This window comes from Ambystoma mexicanum, chromosome 5q (genome assembly GCF_040938575.1).
Source record: "Ambystoma mexicanum isolate Mex_15411 chromosome 5q, UKY_AmexF1_1, whole genome shotgun sequence".
Taxonomy (NCBI): Eukaryota; Metazoa; Chordata; class Amphibia; order Caudata; family Ambystomatidae; genus Ambystoma; species Ambystoma mexicanum.
Window position 1 is genome coordinate 527,968,648 of NC_090933.1, and position 19,724 is coordinate 527,988,371.

General features: G+C 50.5%; 26 non-coding genes across 26 annotated transcripts; 14 read left to right on the forward strand and 12 right to left on the reverse strand.

The window, feature by feature from the left end:
* Window positions 1-376: 376 nt before the first annotated feature.
* TRNAR-CCU (transfer RNA arginine (anticodon CCU)) lies at window positions 377-449 on the forward strand. Its single transcript has one exon. It is a non-coding gene; the product is annotated as a tRNA-Arg (tRNA).
* Window positions 450-1,039: 590 nt separating this feature from the next.
* Window positions 1,040-1,112, reverse strand: TRNAA-AGC (transfer RNA alanine (anticodon AGC)). Its single transcript has one exon. It is a non-coding gene; the product is annotated as a tRNA-Ala (tRNA).
* Window positions 1,113-1,806: 694 nt separating this feature from the next.
* On the forward strand, window positions 1,807-1,879 carry TRNAR-CCU (transfer RNA arginine (anticodon CCU)). The gene has a single exon. It is a non-coding gene; the product is annotated as a tRNA-Arg (tRNA).
* Window positions 1,880-2,479: 600 nt separating this feature from the next.
* On the reverse strand, window positions 2,480-2,552 carry TRNAA-AGC (transfer RNA alanine (anticodon AGC)). Its single transcript has one exon. It is a non-coding gene; the product is annotated as a tRNA-Ala (tRNA).
* Window positions 2,553-3,246: 694 nt separating this feature from the next.
* On the forward strand, window positions 3,247-3,319 carry TRNAR-CCU (transfer RNA arginine (anticodon CCU)). The gene has a single exon. It is a non-coding gene; the product is annotated as a tRNA-Arg (tRNA).
* Window positions 3,320-3,909: 590 nt separating this feature from the next.
* TRNAA-AGC (transfer RNA alanine (anticodon AGC)) lies at window positions 3,910-3,982 on the reverse strand. Its single transcript has one exon. It is a non-coding gene; the product is annotated as a tRNA-Ala (tRNA).
* A 694-nt stretch (window positions 3,983-4,676) lies between these two features.
* TRNAR-CCU (transfer RNA arginine (anticodon CCU)) lies at window positions 4,677-4,749 on the forward strand. The gene has a single exon. It is a non-coding gene; the product is annotated as a tRNA-Arg (tRNA).
* A 590-nt stretch (window positions 4,750-5,339) lies between these two features.
* On the reverse strand, window positions 5,340-5,412 carry TRNAA-AGC (transfer RNA alanine (anticodon AGC)). The gene has a single exon. It is a non-coding gene; the product is annotated as a tRNA-Ala (tRNA).
* A 694-nt stretch (window positions 5,413-6,106) lies between these two features.
* Window positions 6,107-6,179, forward strand: TRNAR-CCU (transfer RNA arginine (anticodon CCU)). The gene has a single exon. It is a non-coding gene; the product is annotated as a tRNA-Arg (tRNA).
* Window positions 6,180-6,769: 590 nt separating this feature from the next.
* On the reverse strand, window positions 6,770-6,842 carry TRNAA-AGC (transfer RNA alanine (anticodon AGC)). Its single transcript has one exon. It is a non-coding gene; the product is annotated as a tRNA-Ala (tRNA).
* Window positions 6,843-7,535: 693 nt separating this feature from the next.
* On the forward strand, window positions 7,536-7,608 carry TRNAR-UCU (transfer RNA arginine (anticodon UCU)). The gene has a single exon. It is a non-coding gene; the product is annotated as a tRNA-Arg (tRNA).
* A 1,357-nt stretch (window positions 7,609-8,965) lies between these two features.
* TRNAR-CCU (transfer RNA arginine (anticodon CCU)) lies at window positions 8,966-9,038 on the forward strand. Its single transcript has one exon. It is a non-coding gene; the product is annotated as a tRNA-Arg (tRNA).
* A 590-nt stretch (window positions 9,039-9,628) lies between these two features.
* TRNAA-AGC (transfer RNA alanine (anticodon AGC)) lies at window positions 9,629-9,701 on the reverse strand. Its single transcript has one exon. It is a non-coding gene; the product is annotated as a tRNA-Ala (tRNA).
* Window positions 9,702-10,394: 693 nt separating this feature from the next.
* Window positions 10,395-10,467, forward strand: TRNAR-CCU (transfer RNA arginine (anticodon CCU)). The gene has a single exon. It is a non-coding gene; the product is annotated as a tRNA-Arg (tRNA).
* A 600-nt stretch (window positions 10,468-11,067) lies between these two features.
* On the reverse strand, window positions 11,068-11,140 carry TRNAA-AGC (transfer RNA alanine (anticodon AGC)). The gene has a single exon. It is a non-coding gene; the product is annotated as a tRNA-Ala (tRNA).
* Window positions 11,141-11,834: 694 nt separating this feature from the next.
* Window positions 11,835-11,907, forward strand: TRNAR-CCU (transfer RNA arginine (anticodon CCU)). The gene has a single exon. It is a non-coding gene; the product is annotated as a tRNA-Arg (tRNA).
* A 1,357-nt stretch (window positions 11,908-13,264) lies between these two features.
* Window positions 13,265-13,337, forward strand: TRNAR-CCU (transfer RNA arginine (anticodon CCU)). Its single transcript has one exon. It is a non-coding gene; the product is annotated as a tRNA-Arg (tRNA).
* Window positions 13,338-13,927: 590 nt separating this feature from the next.
* TRNAA-AGC (transfer RNA alanine (anticodon AGC)) lies at window positions 13,928-14,000 on the reverse strand. Its single transcript has one exon. It is a non-coding gene; the product is annotated as a tRNA-Ala (tRNA).
* A 694-nt stretch (window positions 14,001-14,694) lies between these two features.
* TRNAR-CCU (transfer RNA arginine (anticodon CCU)) lies at window positions 14,695-14,767 on the forward strand. Its single transcript has one exon. It is a non-coding gene; the product is annotated as a tRNA-Arg (tRNA).
* A 590-nt stretch (window positions 14,768-15,357) lies between these two features.
* On the reverse strand, window positions 15,358-15,430 carry TRNAA-AGC (transfer RNA alanine (anticodon AGC)). The gene has a single exon. It is a non-coding gene; the product is annotated as a tRNA-Ala (tRNA).
* Window positions 15,431-16,124: 694 nt separating this feature from the next.
* Window positions 16,125-16,197, forward strand: TRNAR-CCU (transfer RNA arginine (anticodon CCU)). Its single transcript has one exon. It is a non-coding gene; the product is annotated as a tRNA-Arg (tRNA).
* A 590-nt stretch (window positions 16,198-16,787) lies between these two features.
* TRNAA-AGC (transfer RNA alanine (anticodon AGC)) lies at window positions 16,788-16,860 on the reverse strand. The gene has a single exon. It is a non-coding gene; the product is annotated as a tRNA-Ala (tRNA).
* A 694-nt stretch (window positions 16,861-17,554) lies between these two features.
* Window positions 17,555-17,627, forward strand: TRNAR-CCU (transfer RNA arginine (anticodon CCU)). Its single transcript has one exon. It is a non-coding gene; the product is annotated as a tRNA-Arg (tRNA).
* A 590-nt stretch (window positions 17,628-18,217) lies between these two features.
* On the reverse strand, window positions 18,218-18,290 carry TRNAA-AGC (transfer RNA alanine (anticodon AGC)). Its single transcript has one exon. It is a non-coding gene; the product is annotated as a tRNA-Ala (tRNA).
* Window positions 18,291-18,984: 694 nt separating this feature from the next.
* On the forward strand, window positions 18,985-19,057 carry TRNAR-CCU (transfer RNA arginine (anticodon CCU)). Its single transcript has one exon. It is a non-coding gene; the product is annotated as a tRNA-Arg (tRNA).
* Window positions 19,058-19,647: 590 nt separating this feature from the next.
* Window positions 19,648-19,720, reverse strand: TRNAA-AGC (transfer RNA alanine (anticodon AGC)). The gene has a single exon. It is a non-coding gene; the product is annotated as a tRNA-Ala (tRNA).
* Between the last annotated feature and the right edge of the window lie 4 nt (window positions 19,721-19,724).

Here is a 19,724-nt window from a genome sequence, read left to right on the forward strand (position 1 = left end):
CCAATTGAAAAGGTGCTTGCTTCTCACTTTATTTCTCTCGCTATTTCTTGCTGTTTTAGGCCGCTGACACGCCGCCTGCAGCCAAAGGACCAGCGCTGGAGTGCCCTTTGTCATTTTTACCAGCTGGCCATATTTTACAATCGAGCGTCAGAATACCAAACAGGTAAGAGTTAGGTCTGGGAATTGAGTCCACTTTCCATCGTGTGTCCCATAAAGCGGAAGTGTCCAGCCGAGTGCAAGCAGGTGCCTTTTGCCCGCGTGTGCTGGGACACTGCAGCTTTGGACGTGAGCCAACTTGCCCTTTTCAGTGGGCCAGTACCCGTGACTCCAGTGAGAGAAGAGGAAAAGAAAGAACTTTCCCCTTCTCTGTCGAGTGGCCCCAGTGGCCTAATGGATAAGGCACTGGCCTCCTAAGCCAGGGATTGTGGGTTCGAGCCCCATCTGGGGTGGTTCGTGGCATTTTGTTCACACTTATGCAAAAGGTTTTTGCGGTAGTAGGGGGAGGGCGCAGGCTAGTACTTTGCTGGGCGCTGTGAAGTCCAGAACGTGCTCTGCTGGTAGCAGACTTTAAATGCTGGGAGACTGCAGAGTGTAGCAACCCCTCATGTCAGCGAAGAGACACAGATGAGTGGTAAGAAAGACAGGGAAAATATGCTTTCTGGAATCAGAGCTCCTGCAGACAGGGCTCACTCTTCTGCCAGCTCCGACCTGCTCCAATGAAAACGAAATAAAAGAGCAAAGGCTGCGCACTTTGAACCAATTATTCGAAGCATCGTATTGAACTGAAATAAAAGGTCAACAGCCCTGGGTGGCATCAAAGTGGAATTTCCTGAATATGTCACCAATGCCATGCAATGCGCCTGTTGCACAGTATCACGCCTGTTGCCGGCCCTCGCGCGGATGACTCTTTGGGATAGCAGAAAGTGGACGGAAGACTTTTAGGATGATAGTAAAAAAAACAGAAGCGAGCACATGACTTTATTTGCGACGATTGGCGTGTTTTGAATAAAATAGTGAAAATGAAGAAAAAGCGTCTTGCTGGAGAATGCGGGCATCGATCCCGCTACCTCTCGCATGCTAAGCGAGCGCTCTACCATCTGAGCTAATTCCCCTCCTCCTGGAAGGCTTTCGATACACTGCTTCAGAGCTGAAGCACAGTCTCCGGCTCACACTTGCTTGGCTGTCCAGGGACCTGTAGTGCATAAAGCCCTTTCTCTTCATCTGCCGCAGGGGAAATCACAATCTCACCCCTTTGCCCAAAACAAAATACCTTCAGTGGAGCTACAAGTAAAGCTGCAGATGGCCATCCATTGCAACGAGGATTGGCCAACCAGGTATTAATAGCAGAGTGACTCCACTGCCACGCCCTTTCACGCTGGACCTGCGCTTGTGATCAAGAGGCTGCACGCCAGTCCCATAGACCCGAGAGCCCAATTGAAAAGGTGCTTGCTTCTCACTTTATTTCTCTCGCTATTTCTTGCTGTTTTAGGCCGCTGACACGCCGCCTGCAGCCAAAGGACCAGCGCTGGAGTGCCCTTTGTCATTTTTACCAGCTGGCCATATTTTACAATCGAGCGTCAGAATACCAAACAGGTAAGAGTTAGGTCTGGGAATTGAGTCCACTTTCCATCGTGTGTCCCATAAAGCGGAAGTGTCCAGCCGAGTGCAAGCAGGTGCCTTTTGCCCGCGTGTGCTGGGACACTGCAGCTTTGGACGTGAGCCAACTTGCCCTTTTCAGTGGGCCAGTACCCGTGACTCCAGTGAGAGAAGAGGAAAAGAAAGAACTTTCCCCTTCTCTGTCGAGTGGCCCCAGTGGCCTAATGGATAAGGCACTGGCCTCCTAAGCCAGGGATTGTGGGTTCGAGTCCCATCTGGGGTGGTTCGTGGCATTTTGTTCACACTTCTGCCAAAGCATGCAAAAGGTTTTTGCGGTAGTAGGGGGTGGGCGCAGGCTAGTACTTTGCTGGGCGCTGTGAAGTCCAGAACGTGCTCTGCTGGTAGCAGACTTTAAATGCCGGGAGACTGCAGAGTGTAGCAACCCCTCATGTCAGCGAAGAGACACAGATGAGTGGTGAGAAAGACAGGGAAAATATGCTTTCTGGAATCAGAGCTCCTGCAGACAGGGCTCACTCTTCTGCCAGCTCCGACCTGCTCCGATGAAAACGAAATAAAAGAGCAAAGGCTGCGCACTTTGAACCAATTATTCGAAGCATCGTATTGAAATGAAATAAAAGGTTAACAGCCCTGGGTGGCATCAAAGTGGAATTTCCTGAATATGTCACCAATGCCATGCAATGCGCCTGTTGCACAGTATCACGCCTCTTGCCGGCCCTCGCGCGGATGACTCTTTGGGATAGCAGAAAGTGGACGGAAGACTTTTAGGATGATAGTAAAAAAAACAGAAGCGAGCACATGACTTTATTTGCGACGATTGGTGAGTTTTGAATAAAATAGTGAAAATGAAGAAAAAGTGTCTTGCTGGAGAATGCGGGCATCGATCCCGCTACCTCTCGCATGCTAAGCGAGCGCTCTACCATCTGAGCTAATTCCCCTCCTCCTCGAAGGCTCTCGATACACTGCTTCAGAGCTGAAGCACAGTCTCCGGCTCACACTTGCTTGGCTGTCCAGGGACCTGTAGTGCATAAAGCCCTTTCTCTTCATCTGCCGCAGAGGAAATCACAATCTCACCCCTTTGCCCAAAATAAAATACCTTCAGTGGAGCTACAAGTAAAGCTGCAGATGGCCATCCATTGCAATGAGGATTGGCCAACCAGGTATTAATAGCAGAGTGACTCCACTCCCACGCCCTTTCACGCTGGACCTGCGCTTGTGATCAAGAGGCTGCACGCCAGTCCCATAGACCCGAGAGCCCAATTGAAAAGGTGCTTGCTTCTCACTTTATTTCTCTCGCTATTTCTTGCTGTTTTAGGCCGCTGACACGCCGCCTGCAGCCAAAGGACCAGCGCTGGAGTGCCCTTTGTCATTTTTACCAGCTTGCCATATTTTACAATCGAGCGTCAGAATACCAAACAGGTAAGAGTTAGGTCTGGGAATTGAGTCCACTTTCCATCGTGTGTCCCATAAAGCGGAAGTGTCCAGCCGAGTGCAAGCAGGTGCCTTTTGCCCGCGTGTGCTGGGACACTGCAGCTTTGGACGTGAGCCAACTTGCCCTTTTCAGTGGGCCAGTACCCGTGACTCCAGTGAGAGAAGAGGAAAAGAAAGAACTTTCCCCTTCTCTGTCGAGTGGCCCCAGTGGCCTAATGGATAAGGCACTGGCCTCCTAAGCCAGGGATTGTGGGTTCGAGCCCCATCTGGGGTGGTTCGTGGCATTTTGTTCACACTTATGCAAAAGGTTTTTGCGGTAGTAGGGGGAGGGCGCAGGCTAGTACTTTGCTGGGCGCTGTGAAGTCCAGAACGTGCTCTGCTGGTAGCAGACTTTAAATGCTGGGAGACTGCAGAGTGTAGCAACCCCTCATGTCAGCGAAGAGACACAGATGAGTGGTAAGAAAGACAGGGAAAATATGCTTTCTGGAATCAGAGCTCCTGCAGACAGGGCTCACTCTTCTGCCAGCTCCGACCTGCTCCGATGAAAACGAAATAAAAGAGCAAAGGCTGCGCACTTTGAACCAATTATTCGAAGCATCGTATTGAACTGAAATAAAAGGTCAACAGCCCTGGGTGGCATCAAAGTGGAATTTCCTGAATATGTCACCAATGCCATGCAATGCGCCTGTTGCACAGTATCACGCCTGTTGCCGGCCCTCGCGCGGATGACTCTTTGGGATAGCAGAAAGTGGACGGAAGACTTTTAGGATGATAGTAAAAAAAACAGAAGCGAGCACATGACTTTATTTGCGACGATTGGCGTGTTTTGAATAAAATAGTGAAAATGAAGAAAAAGCGTCTTGCTGGAGAATGCGGGCATCGATCCCGCTACCTCTCGCATGCTAAGCGAGCGCTCTACCATCTGAGCTAATTCCCCTCCTCCTGGAAGGCTCTCGATACACTGCTTCAGAGCTGAAGCACAGTCTCCGGCTCACACTTGCTTGGCTGTCCAGGGACCTGTAGTGCATAAAGCCCTTTCTCTTCATCTGCCGCAGGGGAAATCACAATCTCACCCCTTTGCCCAAAACAAAATACCTTCAGTGGAGCTACAAGTAAAGCTGCAGATGGCCATCCATTGCAACGAGGATTGGCCAACCAGGTATTAATAGCAGAGTGACTCCACTGCCACGCCCTTTCACGCTGGACCTGCGCTTGTGATCAAGAGGCTGCACGCCAGTCCCATAGACCCGAGAGCCCAATTGAAAAGGTGCTTGCTTCTCACTTTATTTCTCTCGCTATTTCTTGCTGTTTTAGGCCGCTGACACGCCGCCTGCAGCTAAAGGACCAGCGCTGGAGTGCCCTTTGTCATTTTTACCAGCTGGCCATATTTTACAATCGAGCGTCAGAATACCAAACAGGTAAGAGTTAGGTCTGGGAATTGAGTCCACTTTCCATCGTGTGTCCCATAAAGCGGAAGTGTCCAGCCGAGTGCAAGCAGGTGCCTTTTGCCCGCGTGTGCTGGGACACTGCAGCTTTGGACGTGAGCCAACTTGCCCTTTTCAGTGGGCCAGTACCCGTGACTCCAGTGAGAGAAGAGGAAAAGAAAGAACTTTCCCCTTCTCTGTCGAGTGGCCCCAGTGGCCTAATGGATAAGGCACTGGCCTCCTAAGCCAGGGATTGTGGGTTCGAGTCCCATCTGGGGTGGTTCGTGGCATTTTGTTCACACTTATGCAAAAGGTTTTTGCGGTAGTAGGGGGTGGGCGCAGGCTAGTACTTTGCTGGGCGCTGTGAAGTCCAGAACGTGCTCTGCTGGTAGCAGACTTTAAATGCCGGGAGACTGCAGAGTGTAGCAACCCCTCATGTCAGCGAAGAGACACAGATGAGTGGTAAGAAAGACAGGGAAAATATGCTTTCTGGAATCAGAGCTCCTGCAGACAGGGCTCACTCTTCTGCCAGCTCCGACCTGCTCCGATGAAAACGAAATAAAAGAGCAAAGGCTGCGCACTTTGAACCAATTATTCGAAGCATCGTATTGAACTGAAATAAAAGGTCAACAGCCCTGGGTGGCATCAAAGTGGAATTTCCTGAATATGTCACCAATGCCATGCAATGCGCCTGTTGCACAGTATCACGCCTGTTGCCGGCCCTCGCGCGGATGACTCTTTGGGATAGCAGAAAGTGGACGGAAGACTTTTAGGATGATAGTAAAAAAAACAGAAGCGAGCACATGACTTTATTTGCGACGATTGGTGAGTTTTGAATAAAATAGTGAAAATGAAGAAAAAGTGTCTTGCTGGAGAATGCGGGCATCGATCCCGCTACCTCTCGCATGCTAAGCGAGCGCTCTACCATCTGAGCTAATTCCCCTCCTCCTCGAAGGCTCTCGATACACTGCTTCAGAGCTGAAGCACAGTCTCCGGCTCACACTTGCTTGGCTGTCCAGGGACCTGTAGTGCATAAAGCCCTTTCTCTTCATCTGCCGCAGAGGAAATCACAATCTCACCCCTTTGCCCAAAACAAAATACCTTCAGTGGAGCTACAAGTAAAGCTGCAGATGGCCATCCATTGCAATGAGGATTGGCCAACCAGGTATTAATAGCAGAGTGACTCCACTCCCACGCCCTTTCACGCTGGACCTGCGCTTGTGATCAAGAGGCTGCACGCCAGTCCCATAGACCCGAGAGCCCAATTGAAAAGGTGCTTGCTTCTCACTTTATTTCTCTCGCTATTTCTTGCTGTTTTAGGCCGCTGACACGCCGCCTGCAGCCAAAGGACCAGCGCTGGAGTGCCCTTTGTCATTTTTACCAGCTGGCCATATTTTACAATCGAGCGTCAGAATACCAAACAGGTAAGAGTTAGGTCTGGGAATTGAGTCCACTTTCCATCGTGTGTCCCATAAAGCGGAAGTGTCCAGCCGAGTGCAAGCAGGTGCCTTTTGCCCGCGTGTGCTGGGACACTGCAGCTTTGGACGTGAGCCAACTTGCCCTTTTCAGTGGGTCAGTACCTGTGACTCCAGTGAGAGAAGAGGAAAAGAAAGAACTTTCCCCTTTTCTGTCGAGTGGCCCCAGTGGCCTAATGGATAAGGCACTGGCCTCCTAAGCCAGGGATTGTGGGTTCGAGTCCCATCAGGGGTGGTTCGTGGCATTTTGTTCACACTTATGCAAAAGGTTTTTGCGGTAGTAGGGGGAGGGCGCAGGCTAGTACTTTGCTGGGCGCTGTGAAGTCCAGAACGTGCTCTGCTGGTAGCAGACTTTAAATGCCGGGAGACTGCAGAGTGTAGCAACCCCTCATGTCAGCGAAGAGACACAGATGAGTGGTAAGAAAGACAGGGAAAATATGCTTTCTGGAATCAGAGCTCCTGCAGACAGGGCTCACTCTTCTGCCAGCTCCGACCTGCTCCGATGAAAACGAAATAAAAGAGCAAAGGCTGCGCACTTTGAACCAATTATTCTAAGCATCGTATTGAAATGAAATAAAAGGTTAACAGCCCTGGGTGGCATCAAAGTGGAATTTCCTGAATATGTCACCAATGCCATGCAATGCGCCTGTTGCACAGTATCACGCCTGTTGCCGGCCCTCGCGCGGATGACTCTTTGGGATAGCAGAAAGTGGACGGAAGACTTTTAGGATGATAGTAAAAAAAACAGAAGCGAGCACATGACTTTATTTGCGACGATTGGCGAGTTTTGAATAAAATAGTGAAAATGAAGAAAAAGCGTCTTGCTGGAGAATGCGGGCATCGATCCCGCTACCTCTCGCATGCTAAGCGAGCGCTCTACCATCTGAGCTAATTCCCCTCCTCCTCGAAGGCTCTCGATACACTGCTTCAGAGCTGAAGCACAGTCTCCGCTCACACTTGCTTGGCTGTCCAGGGACCTGTAGTGCATAAAGCCCTTTCTCTTCATCTGCCGCAGGGGAAATCACAATCTCACCCCTTTGCCCAAAACAAAATACCTTCAGTGGAGCTACAAGTAAAGCTGCAGATGGCCATCCATTGCAACGAGGATTGGCCAACCAGGTATTAATAGCAGAGTGACTCCACTGCCACGCCCTTTCACGCTGGACCTGCGCTTGTGATCAAGAGGCTGCACGCCAGTCCCATAGACCCGAGAGCCCAATTGAAAAGGTGCTTGCTTCTCACTTTATTTCTCTCGCTATTTCTTGCTGTTTTAGGCCGCTGACACGCCGCCTGCAGCCAAAGGACCAGCGCTGGAGTGCCCTTTGTCATTTTTACCAGCTGGCCATATTTTACAATCGAGCGTCAGAATACCAAACAGGTAAGAGTTAGGTCTGGGAATTGAGTCCACTTTCCATCGTGTGTCCCATAAAGCGGAAGTGTCCAGCCGAGTGCAAGCAGGTGCCTTTTGCCCGCGTGTGCTGGGACACTGCAGCTTTGGACGTGAGCCAACTTGCCCTTTTCAGTGGGCCAGTACCCGTGACTCCAGTGAGAGAAGAGGAAAAGAAAGAACTTTCCCCTTCTCTGTTGAGTGGCCCCAGTGGCCTAATGGATAAGGCACTGGCCTTCTAAGCCAGGGATTGTGGGTTCGAGTCCCATCTGGGGTGGTTCGTGGCATTTTGTTCACACTTATGCAAAAGGTTTTTGCGGTAGTAGGGGGTGGGCGCAGGCTAGTACTTTGCTGGGCGCTGTGAAGTCCAGAACGTGCTCTGCTGGTAGCAGACTTTAAATGCCGGGAGACTGCAGAGTGTAGCAACCCCTCATGTCAGCGAAGAGACACAGATGAGTGGTAAGAAAGACAGGGAAAATATGCTTTCTGGAATCAGAGCTCCTGCAGACAGGGCTCACTCTTCTGCCAGCTCCGACCTGCTCCGATGAAAACGAAATAAAAGAGCAAAGGCTGCGCACTTTGAACCAATTATTCGAAGCATCGTATTGAAATGAAATAAAAGGTTAACAGCCCTGGGTGGCATCGAAGTGGAATTTCCTGAATATGTCACCAATGCCATGCAATGCGCCTGTTGCACAGTATCACGCCTGTTGCCGGCCCTCGCGCGGATGACTCTTTGGGATAGCAGAAAGTGGACGGAAGACTTTTAGGATGATAGTAAAAAAAACAGAAGCGAGCACATGACTTTATTTGCGACGATTGGTGAGTTTTGAATAAAATAGTGAAAATGAAGAAAAAGTGTCTTGCTGGAGAATGTGGGCATCGATCCCGCTACCTCTCGCATGCTAAGCGAGCGCTCTACCATCTGAGCTAATTCCCCTCCTCCCCGAAGGCTCTCGATACACTGCTTCAGAGCTGAAGCACAGTCTCCGGCTCACACTTGCTTGGCTGTCCAGGGACCTGTAGTGCATAAAGCCCTTTCTCTTCATCTGCCGCAGGGGAAATCACAATCTCACCCCTTTGCCCAAAACAAAATACCTTCAGTGGAGCTACAAGTAAAGCTGCAGATGGCCATCCATTGCAACGAGGATTGGCCAACCAGGTATTAATAGCAGAGTGACTCCACTGCCACGCCCTTTCACGCTGGACCTGCGCTTGTGATCAAGAGGCTGCACGCCAGTCCCATAGACCCGAGAGCCCAATTGAAAAAGTGCTTGCTTCTCACTTTATTTCTCTCGCTATTTCTTGCTGTTTTAGGCCGCTGACACGCCGCCTGCAGCCAAAGGACCAGCGCTGGAGTGCCCTTTGTCATTTTTACCAGCTGGCCATATTTTACAATCGAGCGTCAGAATACCAAACAGGTAAGAGTTAGGTCTGGGAATTGAGTCCACTTTCCATCGTGTGTCCCATAAAGCGGAAGTGTCCAGCCGAGTGCAAGCAGGTGCCTTTTGCCCGCGTGTGCTGGGACACTGCAGCTTTGGACGTGAGCCAACTTGCCCTTTTCAGTGGGCCAGTACCCGTGACTCCAGTGAGAGAAGAGGAAAAGAAAGAACTTTCCCCTTCTCTGTCGAGTGGCCCCAGTGGCCTAATGGATAAGGCACTGGCCTCCTAAGCCAGGGATTGTGGGTTCGAGTCCCATCTGGGGTGGTTCGTGGCATTTTGTTCACACTTATGCAAAAGGTTTTTGCGGTAGTAGGGGGTGGGCGCAGGCTAGTACTTTGCTGGGCGCTGTGAAGTCCAGAACGTGCTCTGCTGGTAGCAGACTTTAAATGCCGGGAGACTGCAGAGTGTAGCAACCCCTCATGTCAGCGAAGAGACACAGATGAGTGGTAAGAAAGACAGGGAAAATATGCTTTCTGGAATCAGAGCTCCTGCAGACAGGGCTCACTCTTCTGCCAGCTCCGACCTGCTCCGATGAAAACGAAATAAAAGAGCAAAGGCTGCGCACTTTGAACCAATTATTCGAAGCATCGTATTGAAATGAAATAAAAGGTCAACAGCCCTGGGTGGCATCAAAGTGGAATTTCCTGAATATGTCACCAATGCCATGCAATGCGCCTGTTGCACAGTATCACGCCTGTTGCCGGCCCTCGCGCGGATGACTCTTTGGGATAGCAGAAAGTGGACGGAAGACTTTTAGGATGATAGTAAAAAAAACAGAAGCGAGCACATGACTTTATTTGCGACGATTGGCGAGTTTTGAATAAAATAGTGAAAATGAAGAAAAAGCATCTTGCTGGAGAATGCGGGCATCGATCCCGCTACCTCTCGCATGCTAAGCGAGCGCTCTACCATCTGAGCTAATTCCCCTCCTCCTCGAAGGCTCTCGATACACTGCTTCAGAGCTGAAGCACAGTCTCCGGCTCACACTTGCTTGGCTGTCAGGGACCTGTAGTGCATAAAGCCCTTTCTCTTCATCTGCCGCAGGGGAAATCACAATCTCACCCCTTTGCCCAAAACAAAATACCTTCAGTGGAGCTACAAGTAAAGCTGCAGATGGCCATCCATTGCAACGAGGATTGGCCAACCAGGTATTAATAGCAGAGTGACTCCACTGCCACGCCCTTTCACGCTGGACCTGCGCTTGTGATCAAGAGGCTGCACGCCAGTCCCATAGACCCGAGAGCCCAATTGAAAAGGTGCTTGCTTCTCACTTTATTTCTCTCGCTATTTCTTGCTGTTTTAGGCCGCTGACACGCCGCCTGCAGCCAAAGGACCAGCGCTGGAGTGCCCTTTGTCATTTTTACCAGCTGGCCATATTTTACAATCGAGCGTCAGAATACCAAACAGGTAAGAGTTAGGTCTGGGAATTGAGTCCACTTTCCATCGTGTGTCCCATAAAGCGGAAGTGTCCAGCCGAGTGCAAGCAGGTGCCTTTTGCCCGCGTGTGCTGGGACACTGCAGCTTTGGACGTGAGCCAACTTGCCCTTTTCAGTGGGCCAGTACCCGTGACTCCAGTGAGAGAAGAGGAAAAGAAAGAACTTTCCCCTTCTCTGTCGAGTGGCCCCAGTGGCCTAATGGATAAGGCACTGGCCTCCTAAGCCAGGGATTGTGGGTTCGAGTCCCATCTGGGGTGGTTCGTGGCATTTTGTTCACACTTCTGCCAAAGCATGCAAAAGGTTTTTGCGGTAGTAGGGGGTGGGCGCAGGCTAGTACTTTGCTGGGCGCTGTGAAGTCCAGAACGTGCTCTGCTGGTAGCAGACTTTAAATGCCGGGAGACTGCAGAGTGTAGCAACCCCTCATGTCAGCGAAGAGACACAGATGAGTGGTGAGAAAGACAGGGAAAATATGCTTTCTGGAATCAGAGCTCCTGCAGACAGGGCTCACTCTTCTGCCAGCTCCGACCTGCTCCGATGAAAACGAAATAAAAGAGCAAAGGCTGCGCACTTTGAACCAATTATTCGAAGCATCGTATTGAAATGAAATAAAAGGTTAACAGCCCTGGGTGGCATCAAAGTGGAATTTCCTGAATATGTCACCAATGCCATGCAATGCGCCTGTTGCACAGTATCACGCCTCTTGCCGGCCCTCGCGCGGATGACTCTTTGGGATAGCAGAAAGTGGACGGAAGACTTTTAGGATGATAGTAAAAAAAACAGAAGCGAGCACATGACTTTATTTGCGACGATTGGCGAGTTTTGAATAAAATAGTGAAAATGAAGAAAAAGCGTCTTGCTGGAGAATGCGGGCATCGATCCCACTACCTCTCGCATGCTAAGCGAGCGCTCTACCATCTGAGCTAATTCCCCTCCTCCTCGAAGGCTCTCGATACACTGCTTCAGAGCTGAAGCACAGTCTCCGGCTCACACTTGCTTGGCTGTCCAGGGACCTGTAGTGCATAAAGCCCTTTCTCTTCATCTGCCGCAGGGGAAATCACAATCTCACCCCTTTGCCCAAAACAAAATACCTTCAGTGGAGCTACAAGTAAAGCTGCAGATGGCCATCCATTGCAACGAGGATTGGCCAACCAGGTATTAATAGCAGAGTGACTCCACTGCCACGCCCTTTCACGCTGGACCTGCGCTTGTGATCAAGAGGCTGCACGCCAGTCCCATAGACCCGAGAGCCCAATTGAAAAAGTGCTTGCTTCTCACTTTATTTCTCTCGCTATTTCTTGCTGTTTTAGGCCGCTGACACGCCGCCTGCAGCCAAAGGACCAGCGCTGGAGTGCCCTTTGTCATTTTTACCAGCTGGCCATATTTTACAATCGAGCGTCAGAATACCAAACAGGTAAGAGTTAGGTCTGGGAATTGAGTCCACTTTCCATCGTGTGTCCCATAAAGCGGAAGTGTCCAGCCGAGTGCAAGCAGGTGCCTTTTGCCCGCGTGTGCTGGGACACTGCAGCTTTGGACGTGAGCCAACTTGCCCTTTTCAGTGGGCCAGTACCCGTGACTCCAGTGAGAGAAGAGGAAAAGAAAGAACTTTCCCCCTTTCTGTCGAGTGGCCCCAGTGGCCTAATGGATAAGGCACTGGCCTCCTAAGCCAGGGATTGTGGGTTCGAGTCCCATCTGGGGTGGTTCGTGGCATTTTGTTCACACTTATGCAAAAGGTTTTTGCGGTAGTAGGGGGTGGGCGCAGGCTAGTACTTTGCTGGGCGCTGTGAAGTCCAGAACGTGCTCTGCTGGTAGCAGACTTTAAATGCCGGGAGACTGCAGAGTGTAGCAACCCCTCATGTCAGCGAAGAGACACAGATGAGTGGTAAGAAAGACAGGGAAAATATGCTTTCTGGAATCAGAGCTCCTGCAGACAGGGCTCACTCTTCTGCCAGCTCCGACCTGCTCCGATGAAAACGAAATAAAAGAGCAAAGGCTGCGCACTTTGAACCAATTATTCGAAGCATCGTATTGAAATGAAATAAAAGGTTAACAGCCCTGGGTGGCATCAAAGTGGAATTTCCTGAATATGTCACCAATGCCATGCAATGCGCCTGTTGCACAGTATCACGCCTCTTGCCGGCCCTCGCGCGGATGACTCTTTGGGATAGCAGAAAGTGGACGGAAGACTTTTAGGATGATAGTAAAAAAAACAGAAGCGAGCACATGACTTTATTTGCGACGATTGGTGAGTTTTGAATAAAATAGTGAAAATGAAGAAAAAGCGTCTTGCTGGAGAATGCGGGCATCGATCCCGCTACCTCTCGAATGCTAAGCGAGCGCTCTACCATCTGAGCTAATTCCCCTCCTCCTCGAAGGCTCTCGATACACTGCTTCAGAGCTGAAGCACAGTCTCCGGCTCACACTTCCTTGGCTGTCCAGGGACCTGTAGTGCATAAAGCCCTTTCTCTTCATCTGCCGCAGAGGAAATCACAATCTCACCCCTTTGCCCAAAACAAAATACCTTCAGTGGAGCTACAAGTAAAGCTGCAGATGGCCATCCATTGCAATGAGGATTGGCCAACCAGGTATTAATAGCAGAGTGACTCCACTCCCACGCCCTTTCACGCTGGACCTGCGCTTGTGATCAAGAGGCTGCACGCCAGTCCCATAGACCCGAGAGCCCAATTGAAAAGGTGCTTGCTTCTCACTTTATTTCTCTCGCTATTTCTTGCTGTTTTAGGCCGCTGACACGCCGCCTGCAGCCAAAGGACCAGCGCTGGAGTGCCCTTTGTCATTTTTACCAGCTGGCCATATTTTACAATCGAGCGTCAGAATACCAAACAGGTAAGAGTTAGGTCTGGGAATTGAGTCCACTTTCCATCGTGTGTCCCATAAAGCGGAAGTGTCCAGCCGAGTGCAAGCAGGTGCCTTTTGCCCGCGTGTGCTGGGACACTGCAGCTTTGGATGTGAGCCAACTTGCCCTTTTCAGTGGGCCAGTACCCGTGACTCCAGTGAGAGAAGAGGAAAAGAAAGAACTTTCCCCTTCTCTGTCGAGTGGCCCCAGTGGCCTAATGGATAAGGCACTGGCCTCCTAAGCCAGGGATTGTGGGTTCGAGCCCCATCTGGGGTGGTTCGTGGCATTTTGTTCACACTTATGCAAAAGGTTTTTGCGGTAGTAGGGGGAGGGCGCAGGCTAGTACTTTGCTGGGCGCTGTGAAGTCCAGAACGTGCTCTGCTGGTAGCAGACTTTAAATGCCGGGAGACTGCAGAGTGTAGCAACCCCTCATGTCAGCGAAGAGACACAGATGAGTGGTAAGAAAGACAGGGAAAATATGCTTTCTGGAATCAGAGCTCCTGCAGACAGGGCTCACTCTTCTGCCAGCTCCGACCTGCTCCGATGAAAACGAAATAAAAGAGCAAAGGCTGCGCACTTTGAACCAATTATTCGAAGCATCGTATTGAACTGAAATAAAAGGTTAACAGCCCTGGGTGGCATCAAAGTGGAATTTCCTGAATATGTCACCAATGCCATGCAATGCGCCTGTTGCACAGTGTCACGCCTGTTGCCGGCCCTCGCGCGGATGACTCTTTGGGATAGCAGAAAGTGGACGGAAGACTTTTAGGATGATAGTAAAAAAAACAGAAGCGAGCACATGACTTTATTTGCGACGATTGGCGAGTTTTGAATAAAATAGTGAAAATGAAGAAAAAGCGTCTTGCTGGAGAATGCGGGCATCGATCCCGCTACCTCTCGCATGCTAAGCGAGCGCTCTACCATCTGAGCTAATTCCCCTCCTCATCGAAGGCTCTCGATACACTGCTTCAGAGCTGAAGCACAGTCTCCGGCTCACACTTGCTTGGCTGTCCAGGGACCTGTAGTGCATAAAGCCCTTTCTCTTCATCTGCCGCAGGGGAAATCACAATCTCACCCCTTTGCCCAAAACAAAATACCTTCAGTGGAGCTACAAGTAAAGCTGCAGATGGCCATCCATTGCAACGAGGATTGGCCAACCAGGTATTAATAGCAGAGTGACTCCACTGCCACGCCCTTTCACGCTGGACCTGCGCTTGTGATCAAGAGGCTGCACGCCAGTCCCATAGACCCGAGAGCCCAATTGAAAAGGTGCTTGCTTCTCACTTTATTTCTCTCGCTATTTCTTGCTGTTTTAGGCCGCTGACACGCCGCCTGCAGCCAAAGGACCAGCGCTGGAGTGCCCTTTGTCATTTTTACCAGCTGGCCATATTTTACAATCGAGCGTCAGAATACCAAACAGGTAATAGTTAGGTCTGGGAATTGAGTCCACTTTCCATCGTGTGTCCCATAAAGCGGAAGTGTCCAGCCGAGTGCAAGCAGGTGCCTTTTGCCCGCGTGTGCTGGGACACTGCAGCTTTGGACGTGAGCCAACTTGCCCTTTTCAGTGGGCCAGTACCCGTGACTCCAGTGAGAGAAGAGGAAAAGAAAGAACTTTCCCCTTCTCTGTCGAGTGGCCCCAGTGGCCTAATGGATAAGGCACTGGCCTCCTAAGCCAGGGATTGTGGGTTCGAGTCCCATCTGGGGTGGTTCGTGGCATTTTGTTCACACTTATGCAAAAGGTTTTTGCGGTAGTAGGGGGTGGGCGCAGGCTAGTACTTTGCTGGGCGCTGTGAAGTCCAGAACGTGCTCTGCTGGTAGCAGACTTTAAATGCCGGGAGACTGCAGAGTGTAGCAACCCCTCATGTCAGCGAAGAGACACAGATGAGTGGTAAGAAAGACAGGGAAAATATGCTTTCTGGAATCAGAGCTCCTGCAGACAGGGCTCACTCTTCTGCCAGCTCCGACCTGCTCCGATGAAAACGAAATAAAAGAGCAAAGGCTGCGCACTTTGAACCAATTATTCGAAGCATCGTATTGAACTGAAATAAAAGGTCAACAGCCCTGGGTGGCATCAAAGTGGAATTTCCTGAATATGTCACCAATGCCATGCAATGCGCCTGTTGCACAGTATCACGCCTGTTGCCGGCCCTCGCGCGGATGACTCTTTGGGATAGCAGAAAGTGGACGGAAGACTTTTAGGATGATAGTAAAAAAAACAGAAGCGAGCACATGACTTTATTTGCGACGATTGGTGAGTTTTGAATAAAATAGTGAAAATGAAGAAAAAGTGTCTTGCTGGAGAATGCGGGCATCGATCCCGCTACCTCTCGCATGCTAAGCGAGCGCTCTACCATCTGAGCTAATTCCCCTCCTCCTCGAAGGCTCTCGATACACTGCTTCAGAGCTGAAGCACAGTCTCCGGCTCACACTTGCTTGGCTGTCCAGGGACCTGTAGTGCATAAAGCCCTTTCTCTTCATCTGCCGCAGAGGAAATCACAATCTCACCCCTTTGCCCAAAATAAAATACCTTCAGTGGAGCTACAAGTAAAGCTGCAGATGGCCATCCATTGCAATGAGGATTGGCCAACCAGGTATTAATAGCAGAGTGACTCCACTCCCACGCCCTTTCACGCTGGACCTGCGCTTGTGATCAAGAGGCTGCACGCCAGTCCCATAGACCCGAGAGCCCAATTGAAAAGGTGCTTGCTTCTCACTTTATTTCTCTCGCTATTTCTTGCTGTTTTAGGCCGCTGACACGCCGCCTGCAGCCAAAGGACCAGCGCTGGAGTGCCCTTTGTCATTTTTACCAGCTTGCCATATTTTACAATCGAGCGTCAGAATACCAAACAGGTAAGAGTTAGGTCTGGGAATTGAGTCCACTTTCCATCGTGTGTCCCATAAAGCGGAAGTGTCCAGCCGAGTGCAAGCAGGTGCCTTTTGCCCGCGTGTGCTGGGACACTGCAGCTTTGGACGTGAGCCAACTTGCCCTTTTCAGTGGGCCAGTACCCGTGACTCCAGTGAGAGAAGAGGAAAAGAAAGAACTTTCCCCTTCTCTGTCGAGTGGCCCCAGTGGCCTAATGGATAAGGCACTGGCCTCCTAAGCCAGGGATTGTGGGTTCGAGCCCCATCTGGGGTGGTTCGTGGCATTTTGTTCACACTTATGCAAAAGGTTTTTGCGGTAGTAGGGGGAGGGCGCAGGCTAGTACTTTGCTGGGCGCTGTGAAGTCCAGAACGTGCTCTGCTGGTAGCAGACTTTAAATGCTGGGAGACTGCAGAGTGTAGCAACCCCTCATGTCAGCGAAGAGACACAGATGAGTGGTAAGAAAGACAGGGAAAATATGCTTTCTGGAATCAGAGCTCCTGCAGACAGGGCTCACTCTTCTGCCAGCTCCGACCTGCTCCGATGAAAACGAAATAAAAGAGCAAAGGCTGCGCACTTTGAACCAATTATTCGAAGCATCGTATTGAACTGAAATAAAAGGTCAACAGCCCTGGGTGGCATCAAAGTGGAATTTCCTGAATATGTCACCAATGCCATGCAATGCGCCTGTTGCACAGTATCACGCCTGTTGCCGGCCCTCGCGCGGATGACTCTTTGGGATAGCAGAAAGTGGACGGAAGACTTTTAGGATGATAGTAAAAAAAACAGAAGCGAGCACATGACTTTATTTGCGACGATTGGCGTGTTTTGAATAAAATAGTGAAAATGAAGAAAAAGCGTCTTGCTGGAGAATGCGGGCATCGATCCCGCTACCTCTCGCATGCTAAGCGAGCGCTCTACCATCTGAGCTAATTCCCCTCCTCCTGGAAGGCTCTCGATACACTGCTTCAGAGCTGAAGCACAGTCTCCGGCTCACACTTGCTTGGCTGTCCAGGGACCTGTAGTGCATAAAGCCCTTTCTCTTCATCTGCCGCAGGGGAAATCACAATCTCACCCCTTTGCCCAAAACAAAATACCTTCAGTGGAGCTACAAGTAAAGCTGCAGATGGCCATCCATTGCAACGAGGATTGGCCAACCAGGTATTAATAGCAGAGTGACTCCACTGCCACGCCCTTTCACGCTGGACCTGCGCTTGTGATCAAGAGGCTGCACGCCAGTCCCATAGACCCGAGAGCCCAATTGAAAAGGTGCTTGCTTCTCACTTTATTTCTCTCGCTATTTCTTGCTGTTTTAGGCCGCTGACACGCCGCCTGCAGCTAAAGGACCAGCGCTGGAGTGCCCTTTGTCATTTTTACCAGCTGGCCATATTTTACAATCGAGCGTCAGAATACCAAACAGGTAAGAGTTAGGTCTGGGAATTGAGTCCACTTTCCATCGTGTGTCCCATAAAGCGGAAGTGTCCAGCCGAGTGCAAGCAGGTGCCTTTTGCCCGCGTGTGCTGGGACACTGCAGCTTTGGACGTGAGCCAACTTGCCCTTTTCAGTGGGCCAGTACCCGTGACTCCAGTGAGAGAAGAGGAAAAGAAAGAACTTTCCCCTTCTCTGTCGAGTGGCCCCAGTGGCCTAATGGATAAGGCACTGGCCTCCTAAGCCAGGGATTGTGGGTTCGAGTCCCATCTGGGGTGGTTCGTGGCATTTTGTTCACACTTATGCAAAAGGTTTTTGCGGTAGTAGGGGGTGGGCGCAGGCTAGTACTTTGCTGGGCGCTGTGAAGTCCAGAACGTGCTCTGCTGGTAGCAGACTTTAAATGCCGGGAGACTGCAGAGTGTAGCAACCCCTCATGTCAGCGAAGAGACACAGATGAGTGGTAAGAAAGACAGGGAAAATATGCTTTCTGGAATCAGAGCTCCTGCAGACAGGGCTCACTCTTCTGCCAGCTCCGACCTGCTCCGATGAAAACGAAATAAAAGAGCAAAGGCTGCGCACTTTGAACCAATTATTCGAAGCATCGTATTGAACTGAAATAAAAGGTCAACAGCCCTGGGTGGCATCAAAGTGGAATTTCCTGAATATGTCACCAATGCCATGCAATGCGCCTGTTGCACAGTATCACGCCTGTTGCCGGCCCTCGCGCGGATGACTCTTTGGGATAGCAGAAAGTGGACGGAAGACTTTTAGGATGATAGTAAAAAAAACAGAAGCGAGCACATGACTTTATTTGCGACGATTGGTGAGTTTTGAATAAAATAGTGAAAATGAAGAAAAAGTGTCTTGCTGGAGAATGCGGGCATCGATCCCGCTACCTCTCGCATGCTAAGCGAGCGCTCTACCATCTGAGCTAATTCCCCTCCTCCTCGAAGGCTCTCGATACACTGCTTCAGAGCTGAAGCACAGTCTCCGGCTCACACTTGCTTGGCTGTCCAGGGACCTGTAGTGCATAAAGCCCTTTCTCTTCATCTGCCGCAGAGGAAATCACAATCTCACCCCTTTGCCCAAAACAAAATACCTTCAGTGGAGCTACAAGTAAAGCTGCAGATGGCCATCCATTGCAATGAGGATTGGCCAACCAGGTATTAATAGCAGAGTGACTCCACTCCCACGCCCTTTCACGCTGGACCTGCGCTTGTGATCAAGAGGCTGCACGCCAGTCCCATAGACCCGAGAGCCCAATTGAAAAGGTGCTTGCTTCTCACTTTATTTCTCTCGCTATTTCTTGCTGTTTTAGGCCGCTGACACGCCGCCTGCAGCCAAAGGACCAGCGCTGGAGTGCCCTTTGTCATTTTTACCAGCTGGCCATATTTTACAATCGAGCGTCAGAATACCAAACAGGTAAGAGTTAGGTCTGGGAATTGAGTCCACTTTCCATCGTGTGTCCCATAAAGCGGAAGTGTCCAGCCGAGTGCAAGCAGGTGCCTTTTGCCCGCGTGTGCTGGGACACTGCAGCTTTGGACGTGAGCCAACTTGCCCTTTTCAGTGGGTCAGTACCTGTGACTCCAGTGAGAGAAGAGGAAAAGAAAGAACTTTCCCCTTTTCTGTCGAGTGGCCCCAGTGGCCTAATGGATAAGGCACTGGCCTCCTAAGCCAGGGATTGTGGGTTCGAGCCCCATCTGGGGTGGTTCGTGGCATTTTGTTCACACTTATGCAAAAGGTTTTTGCGGTAGTAGGGGGAGGGCGCAGGCTAGTACTTTGCTGGGCGCTGTGAAGTCCAGAACGTGCTCTGCTGGTAGCAGACTTTAAATGCCGGGAGACTGCAGAGTGTAGCAACCCCTCATGTCAGCGAAGAGACACAGATGAGTGGTAAGAAAGACAGGGAAAATATGCTTTCTGGAATCAGAGCTCCTGCAGACAGGGCTCACTCTTCTGCCAGCTCCGACCTGCTCCGATGAAAACGAAATAAAAGAGCAAAGGCTGCGCACTTTGAACCAATTATTCGAAGCATCGTATTGAAATGAAATAAAAGGTCAACAGCCCTGGGTGGCATCAAAGTGGAATTTCCTGAATATGTCACCAATGCCATGCAATGCGCCTGTTGCACAGTATCACGCCTCTTGCCGGCCCTCGCGCGGATGACTCTTTGGGATAGCAGAAAGTGGACGGAAGACTTTTAGGATGATAGTAAAAAAAACAGAAGCGAGCACATGACTTTATTTGCGACGATTGGTGAGTTTTGAATAAAATAGTGAAAATGAAGAAAAAGCGTCTTGCTGGAGAATGCGGGCATCGATCCCGCTACCTCTCGCATGCTAAGCGAGCGCTCTACCATCTGAGCTAATTCCCCTCCT